Here is a 20,827-nt window from a genome sequence, read left to right on the forward strand (position 1 = left end):
TCCTGTACATTGTAATGACTCTCTTCCATCCATAGTTCATTAGGCACTCTGTCTATCAGATCTAGTCCCTTAAACCTATTTCTCAGTTCCATTGTATAATCATAGGGATTTGATTTAGGTCATACCTGAATGGTCTAGTGGTTTTCTCTACTGTCTTCAATTTAAGTCTGAATTTGGCAATAAGGAGTTCATGATCTGAGCCACAGTCAGCTCCCAGTCTTGTTTTTGCTGACTGTTTAGAGCTTTTCCATCTTTGATTGTAAACAATATAATCAATCTGATTTCAGTGTTGACCATCTGGTGATGTGCATGTGTAGAGTCTTCTCTTGTGTTGTTGGAAGAGGGTGTTTGCTATGACCAGTGCATTCGCTTGGAAAAACTCTATTAGCCTTTGCTCTGCTTCATTCTGTATTCCAAGGCCAAATTTGCCTGTTACTCTAGGTGTTTCTTGACTTCCTGCTTTTGCATTCCAGCCCCCTATAATGAAAGGGACATCTTTTTTGGGTGTTAGTTATAAAAGGTCTTGTAGGTCTGCATAGAACCATTTAACTTCAGCTTCTTCAGCGTTACTGGTTGGGGCATAGACTTGGATCACCATGATATTGAATGGTTTGCCTTGGAAATGAACAGAGATCATTCTGTCATTTTTGAGACTGCACCCAAGTCCTGCATTTCGGACTCTTTTGTTGACCATGATGGCCTCTCCACTCCTTCTAAGGGATTCCTGCCCACATTGGTTGATATAATGGTCATCTGAGTTAGATTCACCCATTCCAGTCCATTTTAGTTTGCTGATTCCTAGAATGTTGACGTTCACTCTAGCCATCTCCTGTTTGACCACTTCCAATTTGCCTTGATTCATGGACCTAACATTCCAGGTTCCTATGCAATGTTGCTCTTTACAGCATCAGAACTTGTTTCTATCACTGGTCACATGCACAGCTGGGTATTGTTTTTAGTTATTTTTAGCAACCAAAAAAAGGCATGCCCCAAACTGTTTAGATTCCCACAAGAATTAACTTCACGTGGGTAAAATTTTTCCATCTTCGAGAGAACTCTACCCTATTGTCTTCTTGAAATGTGAATTTATTACATGCATATAACTTAATAAAACAATTTATTCAACTTAATGACTACTTCACAATACTCCTTTGATTATTTGAAACAATAACATAAAATTAACACATGTTATGATGTGGAAACAAGAGATGGGGATTCAGAGAAGGAAAACACAGGAAATTTACATTATTACCAAGAAGCTTTGTTAGGGACCAGGAAGTGTAGAGATGAAAGGCCTACAGAGAAAACATGACAATAAATAGTTGAAAAATGTTATGTAAATGATGGAGAAATGAAGAATTCAGAATATGAGGAAACTAGAAGCATAGATTAAAGTTCTTGGAGATGCTTCATCAGAGAAGAGGAAGAGATCAATGCTTCTTCATACCCTCTACCTGACCCTCATGTAATGTACTTTGTTTCTCTACTTTGGTATCTTCAGACCTTGAGTGGCTTATCGTGTGTCATCTCTGTTCTCTGATATCAACATCTCCTGGAGGGCAGAAGACACATATTTTTCAATGCTGGACCCCCATAGCAGATGCCACAGTGTCTGATGCAGAGATTTCAGTGGACCTTAGTTGAAAAGAAAATGATAACTATCCATGGTGTTTTATATACACTGGACAGAAGTGCTTTCTTTAGTAACATTAAAAAAAAGGCAAGAGAATGTGGCATGTAGTTTTCCTTGCTATCTGAAAGCAGAGTGTTCCTATGAAACCCTTCATAAGTCAAAATGATAAAGAGAAGAAGTTATTACTTTAGGACACATCTTGCTAAGGGCTGCATGAGATCAATAGAGATAAAGCATAGATGTTCACAGACAGGTCAAGGTGATGGGAGCTGGATGCTGAGATGCTGAGTGGGGTTTCTGGGGAAGGAGCTTGGCCGGGCTGTTCTCAATGCTCAGAGTGCCCGCTATCTCTATAAATGAAAATGAAAGTGTTAGTCGCTCAATAGTGTCTGACTTTGCAATGCCATGGACTGTAGCTCACTAGGCTCCTCTGTCCATGGAATTCTCTAGGCAAGAATACTAAAGTGGATAGCCATTCCCTTCTCTAGGGGATCTTCCTGACCCAGGGATTGAACCCTTATATCTTGCATTGCAGGCTGATTCTTTACCATCTGAGCTACCAGGGAAGCCCCCACCTCTATAACAGCTAGATGCAAAAGACACCCTGCTGCTATTTTTGCTTTTTTGTCTTTTTTTCATAGAAGTGAACACCTTCTTCAGATTTCTTCCATTTGGTGAAAATAGGTACTTGACACAGGTCTTTCATAAAAGGGGGAATAATTTCACTCCTTAGTATGAAAGGAGGAGGCACAGTGGATGACCAGTCCCGGTGTCACTACCACCATCTGATGCTTCTTCCCTCTGTGCCAAAGTCCAGTTGCTTTTTTCCCCTTCCGGGCTTACAAAGGGTAAAAATTTGCTGTGTGTTTCCACTTAAAATAGTTCATTCAGTTTTATTCCCCCACCAACATTCCTAAAATGACTATAATGCAAAATAATTTGAAAGCCACATTAAAATAAAATAAAAATCCACAAGTCACTGCCTCCACTTCTTTCTTCATTGGCCAAATTCACAACTTCTTTAGAGTCTGGAATTCACTCCAGGGCAATTCTGCAAATATTCTGTATTTAATGGCAGTTTGGAGTTTGAGGTCATTATTCATGCTCATGAATTGCACTAAATTTACACAGAAATATTACTTGTCCCATTTTCTAATTACTGAGAAGGAGGAATGTGGTAGCATCTTCATCTAGGAAAAACATCTTGAGCGCTTTTGCACATGTTTTGCATTTGGCATAACCTAAACATGAACCCTGAGCTTCCAGATGTTCAAGCTGGTTTTAGAAAAGGCAGAGGAACCAGAGATCAAATTGCCAATATCTGCTGGATTATTGAAAAGGCAAGAGAGTTCCAGAAAAACATCCACTTCTGCTTTATTGACTATGCCAAAGCCTTTGACTGTGTGGATCACAATAAACTGTGGAAAATTCTGAAAGAGATGGGAATACCAGAGCACCTGACCTGCCTCTTGAGAAACCTATATGCAGGTCTGGAAGCAACAGTTAGAACTGGACATGGAACAACGGACTGGTTCCAAAGAGGAAAAAGAGTACATCAAGGCTGTATATTGTCACCCTGCTTATTTAACTTCTATGCAGAGTACATCATGAGAAACTCTGGGCTGGAAGAAGCACAAACTGGAATCAAGATTGTTGGGAGAAATATCAATAAGCTCAGATATGCAGATGACACCACCCTTATGGCAGAAAGTGAAGAGGATCTAAAAAGCCTCTTGATGAAAGTGAAAGAGGAGAGTGAAAAAGTTGGCTTAAAGCTCAACATTCAGAAAATGAAGATCATGGCATCTGGTCCCATCACTTCATGGGAAATAGATGGGGAAACAATGGAAACAGTGTCAGACTTTATTTTGGGGGTCTCCAAAATCACTGCAGATGGTGACTGCAGCCATGAAATTAAAAGACGCTTACTCCTTAGAAGAAAAGTTATGACCAACCTAGACAGCATATTCAAAAGCATAGACATTACTTTGCCAACAAAGTTCTGTATAGTCAAGGCTATGGTTTTTCCAGTGGTCATGTATGGATGTGAGAGTTGGACTGTGAAGAAGGCTGAGCACTGAAGAATTGATGCTTTTGAACTGTGGTGTTGGAGAATACTCTTTTGAGTCTCTTGGACTGCAAGGAGAGAGTCCATTCTGAAGGAGATCAGCCCTGGGATTTCTTTGGAAGGAATGATGCTAAAGCTGAATCTCCAGTACTTTGGCCACCTCATGTGAAGAGTAGACTCATTGGAAAAGACTCTGATGCTGGGAGAGTTTGGGGGCAGGAGGAGAAGGGGATGACAGAGAATGAGATGGCTGGATGGCATCACTGACTCGGTGGACGTGAGTCTGAGTGAACTCTGGGTGTTGGTGATGGACAGGGAGGCCTGGCGTGCTGAGATTCATGGGGTCGCGAAGAGTCTGACACAACTGAGCCACTGAACTGAACTCAACTGAACTGAAAACACATTGCCCCACAAAAATTTCCCCCTTAACTCTTAAGCCCCTGAGCATTTTAATGGAAATACAATACTTTTTATCTGGATTCATTTACACTCTCATTTGCTCATCAGCATGGTATTTTGTAAGAGATATTTAATATTCTCCAGGAGCCCTTTTTTCTGCACATTTCAAAGTTTTTCCTGTAGGAAACACTGTGTTCCAAGCCATAAATCAAGCCTGAATCCAGAAAACAGGAATTAGGTAAGCTCTAAATTTCAAATGAATTTCAAGTAGTCCTGAGCTCAACTCTCCATTATCTTTATGATGTGGTTTCCGAAAACGTGAATGAGGGAGACTAATCCTGGTGGCATTAACTGTGATTCAGCACTCATGCCTTACTCTCTTTCTTACTGTTGATTCTAAGACAGTGTCATTTTCAAGAAACAGGTGTCACAACTAATGTGTCCTCTCTGGGAGTAATACACTTTCCAGAGTGACTTTCTTCTACTGGAAGGGAAGGGCCAGCTCAGTGAGTAAGCTGCCTGTCACTGTGGCCTAATGTTGCTCTCCCCCATAACCAAAACTGAGCTTACCCTTCCTAAAAAGGACCCAGGCTTCGAGTTGACTCTCTTGTCACATTTCTTTTTATCAAGAGTGAGTATGTCCAACTAGTGATGACCAGATGATATCTAGCAGTACTAAATGTTGTAAATGAATAATTCCACAAATGACCACCTTCCAGACTGACTTGTCTCTGGTTTGTTCTTTTTCTTCTTCTTCTCTTCAATACGGAGATCATGGCCTTCCTATGTCCTTTGGTTTAAATAATTATGTTATTCTTACAATTGATTATCTGTCTGTAGAATTATATTATAATCACCTTCAGATTTGACATTAAACTTTTTATTGCTTTCTGTATATAATCTGTTTACAACTTCTCCTAAGACTTTGGGTTCCTAAATGGATGAACAATTTCTATAACTGATTCACCTTGTCCATTAGGAACAAGCCTCAGTAGTACACAATTTGGGCCCCCAAGTTCCCTTCCAATCTGAATGCTTGTAATTGTTGGATTTTTCTTTGTGACAAGCACATCCCCATGCTTGAGAAGACTGGTTCGAAATAGCTGAGGTAGTTTTTCTCTTTTAATTATTTACTTTTCCATCAAAATAACTATTGAAGCAATTATTTGGTCAATCAGTACACTTCCCTAAATGCATGCACATGAAGTTATCACATAATTATTAAATAATCAGATGAAGTCACACATTTATATTTTTATAAAATTGATGAAGTCCACTAAAAATTTGATGATAGAAAACTGATGGTCTGTTTTGAATGACTCGAGTCCATGCATTTTCAATGTGATAAATTTCTGTGGAGACTTCCAGGTGGCCAATAATGCTGAAGGCTCAGATTCAAGGTTTGTGATGAGTGAATGCAGAGACTCTAAAAGCTCCCTGACTATCTGAAGATAAGATAAGAGAATCCACACATCTGCTTATCAGTCTCATTGGCTTCCCAGCCACCTAGGTAATGCTTACTCCTAGCAAGCTTAGTCCTTGTAAAAAATCTTATCCTCCATCTAAAAAGCAGATCAATTCAAGGGCTGCAAATAAAAGAGAGCCTTATTAAAGGCATAGTCTCTTGGCATTACTTGCCAACCGGACTCCAAAGTGTTCATCTTTGGGAATTATCATGTCCATGCTTTTAGGGTTGAAAAATCCTTGCAGAGAAGAAAGTAACTAATATATTCTTTCTCTTCTCTCTGATTTTACTGGGTCAAGAGAAAAAATTGTAAACAGAGCTTGCTTTCATCATCTGCCAAGTGCATGGATCCAAGGTTTTCTCCCAAGAAGAGGCAATCTTATGGGCAGTCCCAGGGAAGAACTACCTGTAAGAAGCAAAGTATAGACTTAAGCAAGTGCCTTCTCCTTAGGCAAACACAGATTCAAAATTTTAGATATGTAGGAAGACAATATGCTTAAGGAAATAAGCACTAAAAGTAAAGAAAATGTGCTATTGATGGAGAGCATTGAGACAATATAACATTTCATCTATTTTCAATATGGGGCCACTCCTCTCCACAAATTAGCCTGGGTCTGAAAGAAATCAGACTGAAGTCAAATGAGAATTTGTATTTAGGATACTTTATAGCGTGTTTCTCATCAATCATGGATTTTTACATAAAATTTTCAGAAATATATTATGGTTTGAAAATGCTTACTATCATAAAACCTTAAAGCAAAAGCATCTTTCAAGATATAGCTGTGCAGTGCTGGTTTCACAAATGAGAGAGACAAGGACTTAGAGGACAGAATTTTCAAAAAGACATAAGCATTAATATGGAACATATCGGAGCAGAATTGAATTTCATGACTTTCAATAATTTTTATTTTATTTGTTATTAAAGTATAGTTGATTTACAATATTGTGTTAGTTTCAGGTGTACAGCAAAGTGATTCCGTTATATATATGTACACACACACACACACACACACATATTCTTTTGCAGATTCTTTCCCTTATAGGTTATTCTAAAATATAGAGAATAGTTTGCTGTGCTATACAGTAGGCCTTTTTTGGTAATCTATTTTATATACAATAGTGTATATATGTTAATACAAAACTCCTAATTTATCCCTCCCATAGTCTTTTCCAGTTTGATTGGGGTTAAAGTATGAGTTCTGATTTAAGGAAAAAATCATTTACAATTCCACCATCAAATACTATCTGTACTCTCTGTGTACTGAGATTTAACAGAGGTTAGGAAGAAGAGCAAGAGAATTTATACCTTAAATAATGTGTGACCTAAATAACAATATAAATATCAGGCTACACCACCCATAGAAAACGTCAACTCAAGTAATATTTTTTTCATAAAATAATATCACTGACTTTTTAAAAATAGAGTTTTGTGTTTACTTGAATATAAAGTATAATTAAACATTTGGGAAATAAAGAAGCCAATTGCTCAGTCTCAGTTTCCTTACCAGTATGATGGAGAAAATAATTCTTAATTTGTCATGATTGATATGGGAGTTCTATAAGATAACGTGTGCGAGGCATCTAGTGTTGTGCTGGGCATATAGTATGTACTCAGTGAATGCTGGTTTCCTTGAGGAATATTAAAACTCTTCTCATAACTTTTACTTGGCTACTTCAAATCTTTTCTGAATAAAATAGGGCATGCATTTATTGATACACAAAGAGTTCAGGAAAGAATTGTAGGATTGTTGGTTGAAAATAGGATCTAGTTATTTTTACTTATCTTTGACTATGGCCAACTGTCCACATGACTTCAGATTTCCAACCCTTTGTGAGCTGGCCTTTTGTGAGATTAGTTTGCAGGTACGTTGGGTGACAAGGAGCCTGAATTCACCTTTCTGTGTATCAGTTAGTCCTTCATATGCATTGAGTGGTGTCTTCTAGATGCAATTTGTGAATGTGACCTTATTTGGACAGTGTCCCTGTGTATGTAATCAAGATGAGATCATACTGCATTGGGTCCTAAATCCAGTCTGACTTTTGTCCGCCAGAGACAGAAGACACAGAAGGAGGAAGACATGTGGAGACAGAGATTGGAGTTAAGATGCCATAAGCCAAGCCAAGAAATGGATGATAAGGATGACAGACAATCACTGGGTAGGGCAAGAAAGAATCCCTTCCCAGAGTCTTCGGAGAAAGCATGGCCCTGCCAACTCCTTGAGTTCAGACTTTAGCCTCCAGAACCATAAAATAATACCTTTCTATTGTATTAAGCTATCCACATTGTGGTCATTTGTTTCAGCAGTAGCAGGGAAATGAATACACTTGCTCATACAAGTTCACTGGCATTTGGCAATGATTCTGTAGACCATCCTGTAGAATTTCTATCCCTTAGTAATCCTCATTTATGACCAGATATAGGACTTGGATTTTGTGTTATCTACAAATTCTATACCATTCCTGTTATTCCCTTTAGAGAAGAATGTTGAGAAATTAGGTCATATCTGGTGTCTTTTTCAAGAAGTGCAGATAAATTTTCTCCCCTTGAATCCCAACACTCAGGTTTTCTTTAAGATAAATTTCCCATCCTGGCAAAGCAGAGACCTGAAAAATCTAGAAGGCCTTGGACAAATATCACTAGTGTGCAATCTCAGACAACTGGAAAGTTCACGCAAGAAGATATTTATGGTGAATTGACCTTGTGGATATTAAAGTGGGTTTTGGGATTTAGAACTTCCCTATTTGAATTTTCCCATTGGCCCCTGCTATAACAATTGCAGAAGGCATGACATGAAAAGCAGTTTTCTTTTCATCGAAGAATTTTACTCCCATAGAATGTTTCAGTTCATGTCAAACTAAGCATGTGTATTCAGACTTAGGTAAGGGTCTGACCTCATTCAGACAGTGCTACGTGGGAACACAAAGAATGGTGTATTAAAATATAAATAAATTTCTACAGAACTTACTTGAAACCAAAAAAGGATACATACAGAAATACAGAAATACTAATCCATGTTTCTCACTGGACTCTTCTATTCCAGTTTTCATTCTATTCATAGACTCTGGTGATAATCTTCAAACTGGACCTCTGCCTCTTTTCTCAGCCAAATTGTCCTTTCCACAAAGAAATCTGTGTGCAGCCTTGGACTAGAATGGAAGATAGGAAAATGAAGAAGTTCAGACTTCTCTCTTTCAATACTCTGGCTTCTGCAAAAGAAGCACACACACACACACAATTTAGGATAAACTATAAATATAAAAGGAATATGGCTATAAAGAAAAAGATCAATTATTTTTTTCTTAAGAAGGTCAATCTTCAAGGACAAAAGAAGGAATACTGGAACTGGTCTTAGGAAGTGAGCAGGCATGAGAAAGAGAAAGAAAGAGGAAGAGGAGGGTGGGAGAGAGACAAAGATAGTGATAGATACAGAAAGAGAGAGAAAGAAAGAGAGGAAAAACCAAGTCTCTCGAATCCATGTACCATTCTGGAAGCTCTGTTTCAGACCCGATTAATCTACATGTTGTACAGGCTCAAATTGTGTAACCCTCCCTTTTTATGAAACCCCCATATCTTTCCTGACTCACCGTCTATTTTTTCTATAGTGCAGTTCTGACCCCACAGCTGGAATGTAAGATCGCCCACCATCACATCTCAATTGTATCCTCCTTACACACCTTCCCCACACTCTTCTCTGTTACAGCAGCGGAGTGTTGCTCAGGACTTTGCCTCCGTGGCTCCAGGCTCTCCCATTTCCTCCCCAGTCCCATCCCCACAGCCAGTGTTTCAAAACCCAGTTGGGCATCACCTCCTCCAGGAAGTCCCTCTTCTTTCCTCCAGTTAGAGGTGTTCTTCAGGTTTCCAGATTCCCAAAACCCTTGATTTAACCCTCTCCCATGATGTGTGTGGTAGATTGTTTCTATTTCCCACATATTTGCTCACAACCATGTCCATCCCTGTGAACACTTCTGGTGTCCCAGTGACATGAAATATGGCCAGTGACTTTCTCAGATCCTTGGAATGTGAGAGGGAAGGATGTGCCACTTCTACAGAAGTTTGAGGGATGCCACATGGTGTGTCCTTGGGGCCAGCATATCTCAGAAGGGGCTGCTCCTTTTGCCTGACTCTGGGGATGTTGGTGCTTTGCTGATAGCTCAATTGGTAAAGAATCCACCTGCAATGCAGGAAACCTCGGTTTGGTCCCTGGGTTGGGAAGATCCCCTGGAGAAGGGAAAGGCTACCCCCTCCAGGATTCTGGCCTGGAAAACTCCATGGGGTCACAAATGAACTATGGTGTTGGAGAAGACTCTTGAGAGTCTCTTGGACTGAAAGGAGATACAATCAGTCAATCCTAAAGGAAATCAGTCCTGAATATTCATTGGAAGGACTGATGCTGAAGCTGAAACTGCAATATTTTGGCCACCTGATGCGAAGAACTGACTCATTGGAAGAGACCCTGATGCTGGGAAAGATTGAAGGCAGGAGGAAAAGGGGACGACAGAGGATGAAATGGTTGGATGGCATCACTGATTCGATGGACATGAGTTTGAGTAAGCTCCAGGAGTTGGTGACAGACAGGGAACCCTGTTGTGCTGCAGTCCATGGGGTTGGAAAGAGTGGACACGAATGAGCGACTGAACTGACTGGGGATGGTGACAGCATGTGGAACAGAAAGGTGGCTGATCCATGAAGGACTTTCCCACCAAGAAACTGTGGAAAGCCACTGAGAGCTTGTGGTTATACTATGAAAGCACTGTTTCTCAAAAGATGATTTCTAGAACAAGTTTCCTATTCTGCCTTACATGACCAGTGTTTGTGTTCATGTCTTTTCTTCCCTATTAGAGCATGAGCTCCATGTAGAATCTGTGCATGATCCATCTTTGGATTTATAATTTTCATCACAGTGTCTGGCATTCAGTAATTGCTCATTGACTCATGTAGCAGACAAGTGAGTGACTGTAGGAAGTGTGTGTGTGTGATGCGTGTGTATGAGAGTGCAGGGCTGGGGATGGGATGGCTGCGATGAGGAGAGGAAGAACCACCTCATTTTCTCGTTCAGGTTAGTCATGACTCTTGATCCTTAAATCTTCCTGCCCTACTAGGCTCTGTTATCAATGAGTCATTTGGAAATTTATTTTTTCATTTAGAAATTCAGTTTATAGTCTTCAAGACAAAGAGCAAAATGTATTTTGAGAGGATAGACTCTGGAAAGAGTCTAACCAAAAAGTTAGATGAACAAAGTGAGATTTTAGGATAAAGGTATGTTAATATCGCAGCCTGTTGTGATGAAATAACAAATGTGAGGATAACAGGGCAGAGCCTAACTTCCAGGTCCCTTTGATGACACCTGGGAATGTATAGGAAGTATTAATAGATGTGTTAGAAATTTCACGAAGTTTCCTTGGAAGGACGCATGGATCTGTGCATCGTCAATCTTAATGTGTTTGCTAAAATGCAGATGGCCGTAGAGTAGTTTAATGGGGAAACATTGAGGTGATACGTTTTTTAAAAAGTCTCAGATACTGACTCTTGGATCACTCTAAGTAGCAAAGTGTTGAATGCTTTGGGACTGAGTCAGCCTTGGGACCCTATGCTTGATATCTTCTAGCAAAAAGAAGATAAGCAAAATCAGTTTCAATGCCTGATGGGAGTCTGGGACACAACTAATCTTCCCAACACTGAGAAACTCTGTGCTCTGCACTTTTCTCAAAGTCAGAAAGGAAGCACCTGGTATGTGACAGAGAGGACACCATAGCCAAGATGTTAAGAACACTAAGACTGGAGACAGGGTCTTGGGTTCAGTGTTCAGCTCTTCAATCTAATGGCTGGGTGATCATGCATTGTTTATTAACCTCTCTGTACCTTCATTTCCTAGTTTATAAAGATAGAGAATATCAGAAAGTAGCTCGGATAGTGGAGGGAAGGGGGCCCTCCTTGGCAACAGGATCAAGATATTGACAGAGGATTTTTCTCACCATAGTTTTGGGCTGGGTGTGAATTTAAGAGCTATCATAAACCAAAGGGATATTGCAGTGATTCCCATTTGCAAAATTTACAGAAATTGTTTGTTAAATGCTTCCATGATATTTGAATTCCCTCACAGACTTCAAATAAAACAAGAATTGAGAAGAAGGAAGGATTTGAGAAAGGGTTTCTTTTTAAAGAGCTGTTGCAGTACCTGTTGCAATGTTCCCTCTCAGGAGGTATGTGGAGGGATGGGGTGTTGCCACCTTCACCATCAGCCCAGCAAGAGGTATCCATGGACCAACTGGAGAGTTTGCAAAGTGTCCCTGAATTTAGGAGATGCGGAGGGCATGAGTTTGACAACTAGAACACCATCAGCCTATCACAAAAAGATGTAGGTCACTGTAGTGAAATTTGCTTGTGAGCCCAGCACTTGTTAAACCAAGGGAACTCATTCATTTTTTCATGGAGCAGAGCATTGAGAGAGACAGACAGAAGGACATACACACATAGAAAGAAAGAGAGACAGAGACACAGCGACAGAGAGAAAGGCCAGGCATGTGACAGTCTTGGGAGCTGTCCATGAGAAAATGAAGAAACCCAGCAGTAGGAAGCTGAAGGTTAACATGAGATCCATAGAGATTTTCCATTTGGAATAGAATGTTTTTTTCAGGATCAAGGTAACAATGTAAATAAAGTCTCTGATGATGGAAACTCCAAAGAACAAGGAAAGTGTCAACAAGGGAAGATATAAACCTTATTCAACTGCCAAGGGTACAAGGTCAATCATACTCAATAAAGGCTTCTATTTCTTCTCTCTACTTAATCCTCTGCCTGTTTCAACCTGATCAGAACCTATATAGCAAGTGCAGGGTCAGCAGAGAGGGAAATGTCAGTAAGAAAGAGAAATAAGTGCCTACCATCCCCCTTAAACTGCAAGACTCAAGATTAAGGAGGGGATAGAGGACATTTTTAAAAGTTTGGTGTTTCAATTAAATCTTGGTCTGGAAATTCTGACTTCAGAATCAAGACTTTTCAAGCTGTCATTTAAGATCTATTGTGCGCCTAATATCCATGCAAAAAATTCTTGGGCTACCTGAAGTTTTTGTTTAAGGTGCAATGGAGGATAACCTCTTTAAATAACTGTAATGAGATAATGTCTGATGAGTCCATCATGAGAAACACTGGGCTGCATGAAGCACAAGCTGGAATTAAGATTGCCGGGAGAAATATCAATAACCTCAGATATGCAGATGAGACCACCCTTTATGGAAGAAAGTGAAGAAGAACTAAAGAGCCTCTTGATGAAAGTGAAAGAGGAGAGTGGAAAAGTTGGCTTAAAACTCCACATTCACAAAACTAAGATCATGGCATTCGGTCCAATCACTTCATGGCAAATAGATGGGGAAACAGTGAAAATAGTGGCAGACTTTATTTTTCGGGCTCCAAAATCACTGCAGATGGTCACTGCAGCTGTGAAATTAAAAGATGCTTGCTCCTTGGAAGAAAAGCTATGACAAACCTAGACGGCATATTCAAAAGCAGAGACATTACTTTGCCAAAAAAGGTCCATCTGGTCAAAGCTGTGGTTTTTCCAGTAGTCATGTATGGATGTGAGAGTTGGATTGTGAAGAAAGCTGAGCACTGAAGAATTGATGCATTTGAAATGTGGTGTTGGAGAAGACTCTTGAGAGTCCCTTGGACAGCAAGGTGATCCAACCAGTCCATCCTAAATCAGTGCTGAATATACATTGGAAGAACTGATGCTGAAGCTGAAACTCCAATATTTTGGCCACCTGATGCAAAGAATTGACTCATTGGAGAAGATCTTGATACTGGGAAAGATTGAAGGTGGGAGGAAAAGGGAACAACAGAGGGTGAGATGGTTGGATGGCATCACTGACTCAAAGGACATGAGTTTAGTAAGCTCTGGGAGTTGGTGATGGATACGGAAGCCTGGCGTGCTGCAGTCCATGGGGTTGCAAAGAGTCAGACATGACTGAACGGCTGAACTGAACTGAACTGAACTGAAGTTGCACTTTAAGTACATGGCAGTGGTGTTTATTCAAATACAAGTTAAATCCATCTTGGCAGCAGAATGAAAGAGCCACTCATGACGGTGGCGAGGCTTACAACCTGGAGAAGGACACCTGGTAGAGGTAGAGGGAAGCTAGAAACCTATTGAAGAAGGGGCTTGAGTAACCTGGTGCCCTCAGAAGCAGATGTCTTGAGGCACCTGGGAGTCTCTGAATTTATGGAGGACCAGCTCCGGAACTAAAAAGCAGCTTACTGTCACCCAAAGAAGGACCTGAAGGGAGCACACGTGATACAGTATTCTCATTACCACTGTAAACGTTAGCTAAGCCTCAATTGTCTTCCTGCTCCCTTTTCCAACCCTAGGATGAGGAGTGCTGATGAAGAAAGTCTTGCCAAAATCTGAGAGTAAGTCTAAGTTCCAAACTGATGATGCAGTTTCAGTTGTAGTTTTAATTCCTGGTTCAGGTCACACTGGGCAAGTCAATGAGGGAATGGTTGAAATACAGAGGAAATGTCTTCTGAGTTACCAGGAAAAGCATCCAAATTCCTTCTGTCCTCACTCTGCCCACAGTGGCAGCAGGTAAGCCAGGCTTCCTTCCTAACTTCCTGCCTTGCTGCCTGTCATTTCCAGAGAGCTTCTGATGTCTTCCTTAGAATGAACTTACTTCCTGACTCTATTCTCCCCAAACAACCTTTTCTTCTGACTTAGAGAAAAGAGGCGGAGAAGGCAATGGCACCCCACTCCAGTACTCTTGCCCAGAAAATCCCATGGATGGAGGAGCCTGGTAGGCTGCAGACCATGGGGTCACTAAGAGTCAGACACAACCGAGCGACTTCACTTTCACTTTTCACTTTCATGCATTGGAGAAGGAAATGGCAACCCCCTCCAGTGTTCTTGCCTGGAGAATCCCAGGGACGGCGGAGCCTGCTGGGCTGCCGTCTTTGGGGTCGCACAGAGTCAGATACGACTGAAGCGACTTAGCAGCAGCAGCAGCAGGGAAAGGAGGAAGTAAGGTTTTATGCCCTATACCACCCTCCCCACCCCCCCAAAAAAAGAAGGGATTTCTGACCTGATACTAGAGAAAACAGGAAATAAATCTGGTGAAGCTGCTAAGAATAAGGCACTCTAGATTCTATCACAGATTTCTTGACCACCCATGTGGACTGTAGAATCTTACAATTTAAAACGTACGACCATTGAAAATCTATCACATTTGTTGGTCACGGCATCAGTGTCACATGCAGGCTGGCTCCTCACAGAGCGCAGTGTGGTGGGAAGAGCGTAAGCTCTGGGATTGGATACACTTGTGCTTGAATTCCATCCCAGACAGCTGTTAGTGTTTGTACAATTCATGTATCCAGCCATTTGTTACTACAATACACTTTTCTAAAGTACCTGCCATGTGTGGAGTGCTGGGGAGATGCCGGGGCCGCATGGGTCCAGGAAGTAAGTGCCTGCCCTCAAGTAATTCTTAGCATTGCAATAAATATACAGAGTGCAAGGTGCCTAGCACACAGATGGAGAGACAGAGGTCTTCCTGTCACTCACATGGGGAAGCAATGTCCTTCACTGAGGCAGAAGTATTGAATAGGTACAACACCAAAGACACGACCCATGAAAGAAATGATGGATAAACTGGACTTCATTAAAGTTAAAAACGTCTGCTTTGAAAAGGACAATGTCAAGAAAGGAAGACAAGCCGCAGACTGGGGGTAAAATATCTGCAGAAGACACATCTGATAAAAGACTGTTGCCCAAAATATAGAAAGTGCTCTTAAAACTCAACAATAAGAAAATAAAAAAACAATTTAAAAAATGAGTCAAAGACTTTAACAGACATCTCATCAAAGAAGACAAACAGATGGCAAATAAGGTTATGAAAAGAAACTCCACATCGTGCATCAACAGAGAAATGCAAATCAAAACCACAATGAGATATTGCTGTGTATCCATTTTGATGGCTATTAACCAAAAAAACCCAGAAAATTATGTGCTGGTGAGGATGTGGAGAGACTGGAACCTTTTTTCAATGCTCAGTTCAGTTCAGTTGCTCAGTCGTGTCCGACTCTTTGCGACCCCATGAATCGCAGCACGCCAGGCCTCCCTGTCCATCAGCAACTCCCGGAGTTCACTCACTCACGTCCATTGAGTCAGTGATGCCATCCAGCCATCTCATCCTCTGTCGTCCCCTTCTCTTCCTGCCCCCAATCCCTCCCAGCATCAGAGTCTTTTCCAATGAGTCAACTCTTCGCATGAGGTGACCAAAGTACTGGAGTTTCAGCTTTAGCATCATTCCTTCCAAAGAAATCCCAGGGCTGATCTCCTTCAGAATGGACTGGTTGGATCTCCTTGCAGTCCAATGCTAGTGGCATTATAAAATGGTTCAGCTGCTGCGTCAAACAGTATGGGGGTTCCTCAAATAATTAAACATAAATCATCAAATGATTTAGCAATTCCACTTCTGACTATATACCTAAAAGAACTGAAAGCAACAATTTGAATAAACATTTGTACAGTCATTTTCATAGCAACATTATTCACAATAGCCTAAATGTGGAAGCAACCTGAGTGTCTATCCACAGATGAATAGATAAAGAAGCTGATATGTACATACAGTGGAATGCTACTCAGCCATAAAAAGAGTGAGATTTTGCCATTTTCATCAGTGTGTGAACTTGTAGGGTATTATGCTTATTGAAATGTCAGACAGAGAAAGACAAATACTGCATGATATCACTTATATGCAGAATCTAAAAAATACAACAAACTAGTTAATATAATGAAAGAAGTGGATTCACAGATAAAGAGAACTCTTTGGTGGTTACCAGTGGGGAGAGAGAATGGGGGAGGGGCGACAAGCGGGTAGAGGATTAAGAGCTACAGACTATTAGATATAAAATAAACTACAACGATATAGCGAACAACACAGGGAATATAGCCAATATTTTATAATAAGTCTAAATGGATTGTAAGCTTTGAAATTGTGGATCAATATATTGTAAAACGTAACTTACATAATACTGTACAGCAGCTATACTTCAATAAAAAATGCGAGACAGCAAAAGAGACACAGATGTATAGAACGGACTTTTGGACTCTGAGGGAGAGGGAGAGGGTGGGATGATTTGGGGGAATGGCATTGAAACTTGTATACTATCATGTAAGAAACGAAGTGCCAGTCTATGTTCAATACAGGATACAGGATGCTTGGGGCTGGTGCATGGGGATGATCCAGAGAGATGATATGGGGTGGGAGGTGGGAGGGGGATTCAGGATTGGGAGCTTATATACACCCGTGGTGGATTCATGTCAATGTATGGCAAAACCAATACAGTATTGTAAAGTAAAATAAAATTAAAAAAAATAATAATAAATAAAATTTAAAAAATAAAATTAAATAAAAAAATGATCCATTTATTCAAAGGAATGAAAGAAAATATACAGAAAGTAACGGAAACATCTGTAGTTTGTAGATTACCCATGAGTTTCATATTCATCTGCCTATTTGTATTTTGTAAATTTTCAGCAATGAGCGACATGAATTTTAAAATCAAGAGAGAGCATCATTTTTAAAAAAGAAAAGATGAAGAATCCTGCCAGCCCCAGAAGAGGATGCATCTGCTTTTTGCAAAGGCCCTTTCACGAGCTGGCCCAAGCAGCTTCGTGCTCTTTTCTTTATACTTTTGCTCCCACAATCAACTCAATGTGTGGGCAGAAACAGAATAAAATGCTGAACTTGAGGAAACGCTTGGGAGATGCTATCGGGTAGAAATTAAGAAGTAATTGAATGGAGATTGGAGGATTTGTCAACAAACTGGAGAGAATCCAGAGAGGAACTGAGGAATGACTGAAGACCTGGGGCTGAAGGCTGGACTTGTGAGTAGAGATGAAAAGAAAATGTGTTTAACTTGGCTAGATTCTAAGTAGAGACTTAAAAACAGCATTGGAGCCCAATCAAACCTCCATTAACAACTGCCAGGCAGACCTTCATCCGAAGTGACCCTGAAAGGTCAAAACAACCTCTTAAAATTTCCAGTGCTTTTTAGTTCAACCTGAGGTTAGAGACTGTATCTTCCACGCAGCCCAGATTGCTTTTGCATGGATGCCAAGAGCTTGTCTTCATTGTGCATTAAGGATGTGAACATCATGGAGAGGAAGTGGGTCCCTAAAGGCAGCTCAAAGGGTCCCCATGACAGCAGATGCTGATGGGGCCAGAATGAGCAGGGGTTTTTCCTGAGTTTGTATGGCAAGATGCTCTAATAAAATGGTTCATTCTTCCTGTGGTTCACTTTTCATACCTGTTTTGTGTTTATCCGGGGAAATGGAGGGATACTTAGAGTGATGGCAAAAGAGAGAAACAGAAAGACACTGAAAAAGTGAGGCCAAGTGAGTTCCTGGGAGAGACCCAGGGAGGCACCCAGAGGGAGAGAGGGGTTGATAACCAGCCAGAAGAAGAGCAATTAGACTGGGATAAAAACTGAAGCAGAGAGACAGGAACAAGCAACCAGAAGGGAGGGGAAGGATAGACGGGCCCAGTGATCTGTCCTGGGGTGGGGAACAGTAGGAAGTCTGACTCACCAGTACTAGTCAGACCATTTAAAGGAGAACAGAGATCCATGGCAAGGCAGCACTGTTTATTTTTAATATGGAATTATATTTTGGTAACAGAAAGGAAAAAAAAGTGAAAGAGAATTTAGAATAGAGCGTGGAAACTCTGCATTGAATCTTGAGAATCTCTCAAAGCAGCGCTGTGGTCAGTGGCCTGTGGCTGAGCTGAACTGCCCTGTCTTGTTCCTACGTGTAAACTTGACCATGGGGAAGGACATTGTCAGGCATTATCAGTCAATTTAGGAAATTCTTGCTCTGGTTGCTGCACTCTGAGGCACTTAAAACCTGACATGCTTTGGAGGCTCTTTTGATGAAAACTTCTCAACCTTGTCTGGCCAATGATGTGGACTTCTCCAGCATTGCACAAAAGCGTGTATTCATCATTCATCTTGCTTCATTCTTGTCCTGCTTATTTAGGAACATGTTACTAAGTAATAAAAAAGTAAACATTTGTACTTTTTGTTTTATGGTTTGATTACAAAAATAGAAAAATCTTTTGAGAAAGAAGGTTAAAATTCTCAAACTTAATTTGATTGATTTTTCACCTAAATTGCAATATTGACATTCACTGGAAAGTGATGCCATGCCGAAATGACAGAGATGCACTATACAAGGAAACAATGCATCCTGTCCTAGAAAGATACCCCTCTGTGACATTGACCCTAAACCTGGTATACATGCCCACAACTGGAGAGGAGCTGAATGATTTCCTTGATCTTGAGGGTGAGCTCTTCTGGGTTTAAACATGATTTTTTTTGAAGTATAATGCACTTATATATTTGGATAATTAAATATACCCAAATCAGGGATGTGTACTCAGTGATAGGAGTGAAAGACCCCAAATATTTGGGTATCACTTCTATAGACTCCAGAGTACTGCAGAGTTTCTTTTAGTACAGGGATTAGGAAGAAGAAAGTTACAGAGGAACCAAATGTGGGTTAATTGCATCAGAAACAACTTAGGAACACTTACAGAATACAGATTCTTGGTATTTACTTCAATACCATTAAACAGGAACTCAAAAATGAAATCTAGGAATCTGTATTTTTATGAAATCCTTTCAATGTCTAGACTAGGATTGTGAAGAATGGGCTAGAGCACCTCTGTTTCCTGCCTCTAGTTACTGAATATGTTACAAGTATGATTATTAATTTGTATTAACTACTTCCATCATGGGCTTTCCTGGTGACTGAGACAGTAAAGAATCCGCTTACAATGTGGGAGACCCAGGTTCGATTCCTGGGTTGGGAAGATCCTCTGGAGAAGGGCATGGCAACCCACTCCAGTATTCTAGCCTGGAGAATCCCACGGTTAGAGGAGCCTGACTGGCTACAGTCCATAGGGCCTCAAAGAGTCGGGCACAACTGAGCTGTTTCCATTTTCACATCCATCAGAGCTCATCATGTCTTTTAGTAGCAACTAAAGTGACCTCTTCCACAATAAATGAGATGATTTCTCCTGACATTTGGATCACTAATTTTGTCTAATAACTTTGGAATTTACACAGCTGGTTGTACAGTAGATGCAGTTTAGAAATCTGCTTGAATAAAAATGCCGTGTAGATTCTACCAGTGTTTTTCGCCATGTCAAGTTCATTAGAGTGAGTTAATGTACAAGTATGTCCTTTTTTTTTTTTTCAGGTGAAGGTTATTCTAAATATTTACAAAGCATAGCACTTCAGCAGCTCTCTTGATGCTCCCAAGCCAGTCAGTTTTCATAGCAGTTGCTTATTGCGTGAAAACTTATCTGCTGACTTTTCATGAGTAAATGTGTTTTACACTACCCTTAGATGTTCTGCAATATAGAAGAAAGGAAGAGAAAGCATGGGGGCAAGGTGGTGGGGGTGGTGGGAATTTCTAAATGCTATAATGTTCCCAATCAGTGGCTTAAGTGCATTAACTGCTCAGACTAGAGGCTGGAAATAGAGGAAAGATGGCCACTGACTCATTGTCACCAACTCTGAGTAAGATTCTTGACCTTTTACTGTCTCAGTAAATGAACCCACATGGAAAGAAGCAGTGGGAAAAAGCAATATGGTCAAAACGGCTATGAAGTCTCCTAGGTAAATACATGATGATATTGGAGTTGAGAGTTCTGGCGACCTTTTGTGGCTTCCTTCGTTTGGGGAGTTACTATCATTGCTGGAGGCAGCCTTGTCATTTTCACTTTGTGGTGAGGAGGGAGCGCCTTTGATGTGTAACTCCAGGATCACTGCGGGAGCTAAGAAAAGAGTAATCCTCTCGTCACCCACCCACAGCTCCAGCTTTCTCCAGAACAAGTGGCAGAGAGGCTTCTGTGCAGTCAGTTTTTGAAAAACTCTATTCTCTTGTACCCATTTTAAGGGTGCAATTGGAAGAGTTTTGACAGACGTACACACCTGTGTAACCCCACCCCAATCAATATATAGAATCTTCTCTTCACCCCGAAAGATTCTTTGGGCCCCTTCTCAGGAAATCTGTCTCTACTCCAAGCCCCAGGCAAGCACGGATACAATTTTTATCACTATAGGTTAGATTTGTCTGTTCTCCAGTTTGGTGCAGATGCAACTGCACAGAACATTTTTTTTTTCCCATGCACTTTAATTTTTAATTATTTAATGAAATACAACTGACATACAGTATTAATTTCAGGTGTAGCATGTAAAGGTTTGACA

Source organism: Ovis canadensis, chromosome 4 (assembly GCF_042477335.2).
Source record: "Ovis canadensis isolate MfBH-ARS-UI-01 breed Bighorn chromosome 4, ARS-UI_OviCan_v2, whole genome shotgun sequence".
In the NCBI taxonomy this organism is placed as follows: Eukaryota; Metazoa; Chordata; class Mammalia; order Artiodactyla; family Bovidae; genus Ovis; species Ovis canadensis.